Consider the following 9,875-nt stretch of genomic DNA (forward strand, 5'->3'; position numbering starts at 1 on the left):
CTCTACTACACCTACTAGTAAAATATTTGCCATGAAGAAATATAATTTTAAGCAAAACCAGTGATTGATCTGGTTAGTGATGTTGGACTGTTATTATTTTGAACACAACTGTATTTTCTGTGAGCAAAAGCCCTTGTAAAAGCCACTTGACTGTGTCTATCATCTAGTGCTGCTAATATTATGAACAGCAGCTACGCTAATTCTGTTCCACTGTTTCTGTTCCGCTGCACTACGTGGCTCGTAACAGACAAAATCGCCAGGCGTCCTGTTTGCCAGGTTGCTGCCCAAAGGTGTCCCTGCACCCGCCCTTCGATAGCTCAGCTGGTAGAGCGGAGGACTGTAGGTGCTTATAAATGGACATCCTTAGGTCGCTGGTTCAAATCCGGCTCGAAGGACAGCTTTTACCAGCCGCCGGGAAGCGCGCCGTTTCAGTGAAAACGAAAAAATAGTTCGCTTCCCTGACCGGGAATCGAACCCGGGCCGCGGCGGTGAGAGCGCCGAATCCTAGCCACTAGACCACCAGGGAGACACGGACAGGCGGGTGGGCCTCGTGCGGCTGTGCGCAGCACCCAGGATTGGCCTCTAGTGGCAATTTACGGCAATTCCGGATGAGTTACACCTGAGGAAACAGCAGTTTAAACAAATTCGCTTTAAGGTCAACAGAATGTCTGCACAGACTGTCTCAAAAGACTTAAAAGAGGTCCCACCTCTCAGCTGCAGGGTCACCAGTTTGCAGTCTGTCCGGAGTCCCCGTGCGTGTACACTCGGTGTTCTCCGGTTTCCTCTCACCTGCAAAAGACACGCCAGTAGGTGGATAGGCTGAAACAAATCGCTATTAGGTATGAGCGAGGGCGTGAATGTGTTTGCGCAGTGCCCTGTGATGAGCTGGCGAGCCATGTGGGGTGTACTGCTAACCGATCAGGTCTAGACGAGAACAGGTATTTCTGTCCTACGGAAAAGCTTTGACATGCAGCGATGCACACAAACGTTCACATCTGCCCGTTTTGGCCCATCGCTTTTGAGGCGCCTGGTTGACAAAGTGAAACCCTGTGCATTAGATAGATAGATAGATAGATAGATAGATAGATAGATAGATAGATAGATAGATAGATAGATAGATAGATAGATAGATAGATAGATTCAACTTCATTGTCATTGCAGAGTGCAGGTACATAGCAATGAAATGCTGTTTAGCATCTACCAGAAGTGCAAATAATAGAAATTCTGCCAATGAACAAGTGCAGATAAATATGTAAATATGTACATCGATAAATAAGGCTATGTCAGAGTGTGCATAGAGAAGTATGTGCAAGTAGTATTTACAGTAGATAAAGTGACAGGTGTAATTATAATTGTGCTAAAAATGTGTACATTATGTACAATGTATGTACAACAGTAACAGATAATATACATATATTATATAGTATGTATAAATATAGTATATGTAAATTCATATAAATAGATAGTCAAATAGATAATACTAGGTGAAATGGACAATATGTACATTAATTATATTACACACTGAGAAAAACTTATATTATAACAGAATGTACAACAGAATGTTTAACAGAGAAAAATATTATATTAACAGAATGTACAGAGTGGAGCAGAACTGTAAAGTGGTAAGTGTAGAAAGACATGAGTGTCCTAGCGGTGTAGTGTAGAGTTCAGTAGTTTTATGGTTGAAGGAAAAAAACTGGCCCTAAACCTACTGGTTCTGGTGAGGATGGACCTGTATCTCCTCCTGGATGGAAGGTTGAACAGTTTGTGACTCAGGTGGGAGGAGTCTTTGATTATTTTGTGTGCTCTGCACAGACATCTACTGTGGTGAAGAGACCCAATGGCAGGTAGTTGGGTGCCGATGATGCGTTGGGCGGTTTTCACAACCCTTTGCAATGATTTCTTTTCACACATCGTGGAGCTGCCATGCCACACTGTGATGGAGCTCGTCAAGATGCTCTCAATGATGCAGCGGTAAAAGTTGGTCAGGATCTTGGGGGATAGGTGAACTTTCTTCAGTCTCCTTAGGAAGTAAAGACGCTGTCGCGCCTTCCGAACCAGAGTTGAGGTGTTCAGATGCCAGGACAGATCCTCAGAGATGTGGACACCCAGGAACTTAAAGCTGGAGACACGCTCTACTTCAGACCTGTTGATGTAAATAGGGGAATGTCTGCTGCTGTTAGATTTCTGGAAGGTCTGGAGAAAGTGCAGGCCACTCCATTTGAAGTACCCCAGCCTCCAGCAGCTGTTCCATAATGATGCGACCTCGTTGAGCCGGAGGATTGTCGTCCATGATGAAGAAATTAGGCCTGTGTTGTTCATGCAGGGGCACAATGACTGGATTAATGATGTTATTCAGGTAGTATTGGCTTGTCACTGTACCATTCACAAGATGTAGGGCAGTTCTGTATTGAGTAGACACACCTGCCCAGACTGTAACACCACCACAACAGTGGCTGATGCATAGCGCTCTCCTTGACGTCTCCAACATCGTTGGCAGCCATCATTTCTGCTCAACGTGAATTGACTTTCATCAGAGAACAGCACTGAGGTCCACTGGTCCCTCATCCAGCGTAAATGCTCCCTGGCCCGACGCCTGTGCCTGGTGGTGTGGTCAGGTACCCTTTGCAGGTCGTCTAGCACACAGAACACATTGATGTAAACGGTTTCAAATGGTCTGACATGACACTTGGGTGCCTCTCATCTCCCTTAAATGTGCCTGGAGTTGAGTGGCATTCATCATCCGGTACCGCAGGGCACTGTTCACAATGAAGCTGTCATCAACGCGGGATGTGGCCAAAGGACGTCCACTTCTATGCCTTTCTGTGACTCTTCCAGTCTCTCTGTATCTCTTTCGCAACCTGCTGATGAACAGCATGATGAAGAGGACTGTTTAAATACCAATTCTAATTGAACCAGAAAATGTATTGGTCGATTCATGGATCAAACACCAGTTGTGAATTTTGCCATTAAGCATCTTGTTAGAAAACAGCAAGTTATGCAAAAAGTACTGAAACACTGAACAGTTGGACATGTGCATTCAAAAGTGTAGAGAAGGTCAAATTAAGTTCACCTGTAAAGGTTATAGTGCATTTTAGGTGCATCCTGAAATTTCACCCAAAGCCGAATATCCTTAACTTGTCTTTTATTTATATTATTAAATCTATACTTAATAATATAAATATTGGTAGTTTTTCGTTTATAGATTTCTATACTTTGTTAGTATTTTATAATAATTCATCACTTATGTATATTGTTATGGTGTGTGTCAGACAATATTTCTAACAGTAGTTCATATTTTGCAGATAATTAAATAATTGAAGTCAACTAACTACACCGGACTTAGAACTTGACTCATTTTGACAGCAGGACTGTTTCTGTAGACTAACAGTTGCCATTTCTAAACAGAATGCAATATTTAATCCTTGTCTGAGGTGGGATTCGAGCCGGATCAGTGTGGATGGGAGGGGGACTTGAATTTTTTCTGATTTGTTTGTAAAAACGCACATTTTCTTCTCTTTTTTTCTCTTTTTCTCTCTTTCCCCTTCTTCCCCATTTTTTTCCTTTCTTCCCCACCCGAAACAGACTATTGTTCCCCAGCTTTTCTAAAAGAGCTTCTGGTAAAAGTCTGCTTTTCTTCAAAGCATTAAACAATACATGAGTAATAATTAGAGCTTAGAAACATTAGGCAATTACAAAGACTTTAAAACATTTGCATTGCTTAAATATGAAAGTTTACTATGCAAAGGTTTTTGTACCTTTTGTTCTTGGAAAAGTAACTGTCTTTTTCGCCTCTTCTCCTTCAGTAACTCTTTCTCCCTGATAAACAAAGTATAATTACTACACAATATAAAAAATGTATAAATATAAATACTTCCTGTATGGGGCATGTTATACACAATGCTCTCATGTAAATCAGTTCATCCTCTAACTGTATGAAACTCTGACACAGAAATGTTTACCTATTATGGACATAAACAACAGAACAGGGCTGACTTTAGCATTAAAAAAAGAAATCTGTAAGAAGCTTGTAATTTCTCAGACACTCATGATCCCCATGTTTCTCTCAGATATGTATGACAAGCAGACTCTGGAGGCTAGTTTAATGTTAATTATATTAATGTCTTTATGAAATGAACAAAAATGAACCTGGCATACAACCGATTAGATTTTCTTCATTTTCAGCCCAAAAACTCAACTCTCTCAGTAACTAGTGAGAGCATATTAACAGCAGTAATCACACAGTGACACCTAGTGGTCAATCCAGGAAGCATTTTCCATTGCGATAATAATATTTAGTTCAGGATACCACAAAACCGACATGGACAATGTTCATAAGATAAATGCTTGAAGGTGCTGCAGACAGAAGCTGAAAAATAAAATAAAATAAATAAATTGTGTATCATGTAACTTTCCAGAAGAAGTTTGTAAAAGCAATCACTCACACCGATACAGCTCTTTAACTGTAAACTAAACTGCACACGATCCCTCTGAACATCAACTACTCAAAGAAATAAGTAACTAAACAAAATAAAAAAAAAGTTTAAAAAAAAATACAAATTCATCCTTTATTAATAAAAAAGTATTATTAATAATCAAAAATGTCAGTAGCGGTAGTGTTTAAGTCATTGTATATTATTTCCTAATTACGTAATAAATATCAATAATAATGATGTTTATTTGTGTCAATTAATTTAGTCAAAACTTTATATCAGATTTTAATTGTGAATCATGATTTTGTTTCTGGCCCACGAGATCTGTTGATATTAAATTAATGAGGAATTGATATGAAACATTATATCTGTGTCAATGAATACAATCTAAACATTACACCACATGTAAAATGCAAATTCTTTTCAGAAGTAGATGAGGCTGAAAACTTGGTTCAGGCTGAAGCTGAGTCCGAAGCTGTAGAACCAGAGAACAGCACATCTGCTGTGGAAAGCACCAGCTGTGAAAAGGAGAAGAAGAAATGGACCAAAAAGGGACACGAGGCAGAAGAAAGAAGAAAGTCCGGGTCATCAAAGCAGGTATTAATATCATGTCATGATGTCGGTAATGTACCTGGTGATCTGCTGATATTAAATTAATGAGGAATTGAAGTGCAACATTTTATCTGTGTCAATGAATACAATCTAAACATTACATCATATTGAAAAAGCTAATCAAGATTTTTTTTTAGAAGTGGATGAGGCTGAAAACATGGTTCAGGAAGAAGCTGAGGCTGAAGCTGTAGAAAGCAAGCCAGGCGATGTTCAACCAGAGAGCAGAAAATAAAGAAATTACCTGTCAACCAGGAAACAGCTTTTATATTAAACATCTGAAGATAAATTCTTAAAAATAGACTTTTTTTTTGTTGTTACTGCTAATAAAATAAAAAATAAAAAACTGTTAAATTTCACTCAGCTCAATAATGGCTTTCATTTCCTCTGGAGTCACTGCACAGCTCTTTATATCTACTGCTCATAGATCACTTCTTAAGCAGTGAATTCCTAAAGATCATTTTAATAAGAACAGCTTAACTAAAACTGTGAAAATTGTAGTATTCACAGTGAATCTCCTTTATGATAATCCATCCAAGTGTCCCACACATTCATCTCATCAACCTCAGGATCAGACTTTACTGTCTAAGTACGATGGTTTGTGTTGAATTTTGTGAAACAACACACAGACACACACACACACACACACACACACATTATAATACTTCTTCTTCTTAATACTCTATTCAATAAACTTTCCACAAGGAGTGATTATTTCTGCACATGCACTGAGTCGTCTAACAGGAAGGTGGTCAGTTTTAACCTTTTGAAGGCAGCTCGACCAAACAGCGTGTTCAGGGCAACCTCTCAATGGAACAGTCACTAATCCCCATGTGAAAAAAAACACTGCACTACTCTTCCAGTCGTGAAAAAGCTAGGCAGGGTCTTTACCACCGTAGACCATTCACAGACTTCCAACTGAACTAAAAATGGAAGAAAAATTTCATAGGGCACCAACAATATGTATATAGCTCGTGTATGTTGGAGTAAAATGTTTCTTTAGGATCATGGTGTAACAAATAATTTCTTGTTGAAAACGTGGCATTCGAAATCAACTTCTCTTTTTTTAACAGGATCTGACATTTTTAGGGGTAGCTGACCAGCAATAATGTGCCAGCATCACCTGTTGCTGTTCAGACACGCATGCACGTCCATAGGTAAATAATAAAACGCCAGGCTTTTCAAAATAAAAGCAAAACAGTTGTATTGCGTGCACAGCATAAATACTTGTTCATTTATGTTTAATGTCTTCTTCCCATAGTGCATCCTGGTGCCATGTGTTCCCCAGGTAAGCGACTCACACGCACCCAGGCATCCATGTGATGTAAAAGAAAACGTGATTCATCAGACCAGGCCACCTTCTTCCATTGCTCCGCGGTTCAGTTCTGATTCTCACATGCCCATTGTTAGCGCTCTTGGCGGTGAACAAACTGTGATGCACTGTGTATCCTGACACCTTTCTATCAGAACCAGCATTAACTTCTTCAGAAATTTGAGCAACAAATTATATTTCAATTTTCACTCCTGAAAAATCAATACTTTCAAATCCTCAGTACTTCTTTCATCCCTGATCTTTTCCTCCAGTTCACCTTTTAGACTGCAATATTCTGCCACAGAAGAGAGCATCATGTTTTGTGCTGCATCACATGTGCACATCTGGTCCACAGTGTCAGTGTAAAATGCCATTATTTGTTTCTGTAATAGCCTGGATTAGCATATTTATTTTTACATTCAGATGAAGAATGTTCAGATTGATGGCCACTGTCACCTGCAGTGAACTATGATGTGTCCGGCGTGTGCTGGGTTAACACGCTTGACTTTCTTAAGAAACTTGAGCATACCGATAGGCGAGAGTGGAACACCAAAATAAAGCCAGCTGGTGAAGTGGAGATGTGTGACCAACCTCACGGACCTGCAGCCTTCTGGAGATTGCTAGGATCACGTACATCAAGACATGTGCACATCATTTCTATGTAAAAACTACATATATGAAACTCCTCACACATCACCATGAGCCAATGTATATACCTTAGAAACATTGCCAAGCTTAGGAACAATTTATATGTATCTGATGCAGAAAAGCTAGTTCATCCATTCCTGACCTCCAGACTGGACTATTGTCATGCATTACTAGGTGGTTGTCCTGCATTCTCAATAAACAAGCTACAGTTAGTCCAGAATGCAGCTGCCAGAGTTACCAGATCAAGAAAATATGGTCATATAACCCCAGTATTACCATCCCTGCACTGGCTACCTGTTAAGTTTAGATTTGATTACAAACTAACACTACTTGTGCTACTACTTTACTTTACTACTACTAAATAGTTTAGCTCCCACGTATCTAGCCAGTCTTCTGACACGCTACAATCCACCGCGCTCTTTAAGATCACAAAACTCTGGACTTCTGGTAGTTTCCAGAATATCAAAGTCTACAAAAGGGGGTAGAGCATTTTTAAACTTTCCCATAAACACACTCCTAAACCTTGTGGACAGCCTTCCCAGAAGAGTTGAAGCTGTTATAGCTGCAAAGGGTGGACCGATGTCATATTGAACCCTATGGATTAGGAATGGGATGTCACTTAAGTTCATATGCGAGTCAAGGCAGGTGAGCGAATACTTTTGGCAATATAGTGTACCTTAGAAACATTGCCAAGCTTAGGAACAATTTATATGTATCTGATGCAGAAAAGCTAGTTCATCCATTCCTGACCTCCAGATTGGACTATTGTCCAGAATGCAGCTGCCAGAGTTCTTACCAGATCAAGAAAATATGATCCCTGCACTGGCTACCTATTAAGTTTAGATTTGAATACAAACTAGCACTACTTACGTACAAAGCTCTAAATAGTTTAGCTCCCACGTATCTAGCCAGTCTTCTGACAAGCTACAATCCACCGTGCTCTTTAAGAACACAAAACTCTGGACTTCTGGTAGTTTCCAGAATATCAAAGTCTACAAAAGGGGGTAGAGCGTTTTTAAACTTTGGAATAGCCTTCCTGACAGTGTTCAGGGCTCAGACACCGTCTCCCAGTTTAAAAGTAGATTAAAGACATATCTCCTTAGCCTGGCATACACATAATACATCCCATAACCTTGTGCTCCAGTACATCTGATTAAATGCACATTATCATCTAGTGCTGCTAATATCATGAACAGCAGCTATGCTAATTCCTTTTCACCTGTTCCTTTTTTTATTCCCATCCTGAGGCATCTGGAGATTGTGCCAGCTTCAGTAGACAGAGGCCAATCCTTCAAGGATCCTGAGGCACCCAGAGATGGACCAGCTTCAGCTGGGTTCTGCTTGGTGAGGATTTGTGTATATCAAAGCAATGCTGCTAGCCCAATGTGGACTTAGAGGACGACAACAACCTCCTAATTAATACACACACTAACATTCTACATATGCTGGATCTGCATCACACTGTAGACTGTACATAACTGCAGAAATGACATTGTTCATAATCACACTCTTCGGTGTTTAGAATAATTTATAATCACACTCTCTGGTGTCACCCAAATGAGGATGGGTTCCCTTTTGAGTCTGGTTCCTCTCAAGGTTTCTTGCGTAAACCAATTTTTCCTTGCTACTGTCGCCATAGGCTTGTTCACTAGGGATGATTTTGTCTAACATCTATGTTTTTTGTTCCGATGTTCTGTAAAGCTGCTTTGAGACACTGTTCATTGTTAAAAGTGCTATACAAATATAATTGAATTGAATTGAATATATGTGCAATTCTGCATTCTTTATTCTTCTGTTCATTTGTTTATTTCAGACTTACATATTGCACACAGAAATTCTGGATAGTGTAGTCGATCAGCACCGTTACATCCTCCAAGGACACATCTGTACAGCCAGCAGCCCTGCTCTGGCCAGTACTGACAGCATTATTCCTAAAAGCACATGCAGATTCAAAACCATTTAACCCTTTCGAGTATTTCCAGAGCAAACTGTGTGCTATATCTATGTATTTTACCTCTTTTCTCTCCCGTATGTTAGTCAGCATGACTATGGTGGCAGATTTGTGTTCTCAAACCATTCTCCAGAAATCAGCCACTGTCTCCGGTTTCGGACCTGCAAACAGACCTTTTTAAAGTTTTCCTAAAGAAAGTCGTGATGGTCAGTAAATTCACTCTGACATGCACTCTTCTGATCTGTATGCTGTGTAATGTGTGGGTGACTGCTTCTGTGTAATAATCTTGAAAACTGATGAAACCCTCAGATGAAAGGTCACTTACACTAACTACAAGCTGGTGTTAATTGTAGAACCGCACAACACTAACTTGGTTTCACAAAACAACCCTTTACTCCTTTTTATCATCATACTGGCATTCCTTCCATTTGACTTATCAAACATTTTTAATTAATATAAACAAATGAATTATTTTCCCCCCACAAATCTGATCCAGAATTAGTCAGAATACTGTTGGCTTTCAATGTGTAAAGTATCATGACTCTGTGTTTAGCTGCTGCTGACCAGTGCACTGAGAAGTGGGCGGTGTTTGAGCCCCTGCTGGGCAAATAAACCACACTTATCCACAGTAACACTGGTACAGAGATAAAACATTCAAAACATCTCAAACGTTTTTGATAGTAAAACACTGTACAACTGCTACAATAAAATTATAACATTTAAACCCAAGAATTAAGTAAATAAAATATAAATGAATAAAACTACACATTATTAAAGTCCTGAATGTCACCTTTCATATGACCATCCATTAACTACCACTGTGGAGTGTAACACAACAAAATGATTCAACACTGAACCCCCAAAACAGACAGAGTATTTTTCCTCTTGTAAGCTGTGTTGAAGCATGCCATTTCTTTCTAGG

General features: G+C 39.6%; 2 non-coding genes across 2 annotated transcripts; one reads left to right on the top strand and one right to left on the bottom strand.

Moving 5' to 3' along the window:
* Positions 1-306: 306 nt before the first annotated feature.
* trnay-gua (transfer RNA tyrosine (anticodon GUA)) lies at positions 307-395 on the top strand. Its single transcript is given in 2 exon segments — positions 307-343; positions 360-395. It is a non-coding gene; the product is annotated as a tRNA-Tyr (tRNA).
* A 59-nt stretch (positions 396-454) lies between these two features.
* Positions 455-526, bottom strand: trnae-cuc (transfer RNA glutamic acid (anticodon CUC)). The gene has a single exon. It is a non-coding gene; the product is annotated as a tRNA-Glu (tRNA).
* Between the last annotated feature and the right edge of the window lie 9,349 nt (positions 527-9,875).

Source organism: Hemibagrus wyckioides, linkage group LG07 (assembly GCF_019097595.1).
Source record: "Hemibagrus wyckioides isolate EC202008001 linkage group LG07, SWU_Hwy_1.0, whole genome shotgun sequence".
In the NCBI taxonomy this organism is placed as follows: Eukaryota; Metazoa; Chordata; class Actinopteri; order Siluriformes; family Bagridae; genus Hemibagrus; species Hemibagrus wyckioides.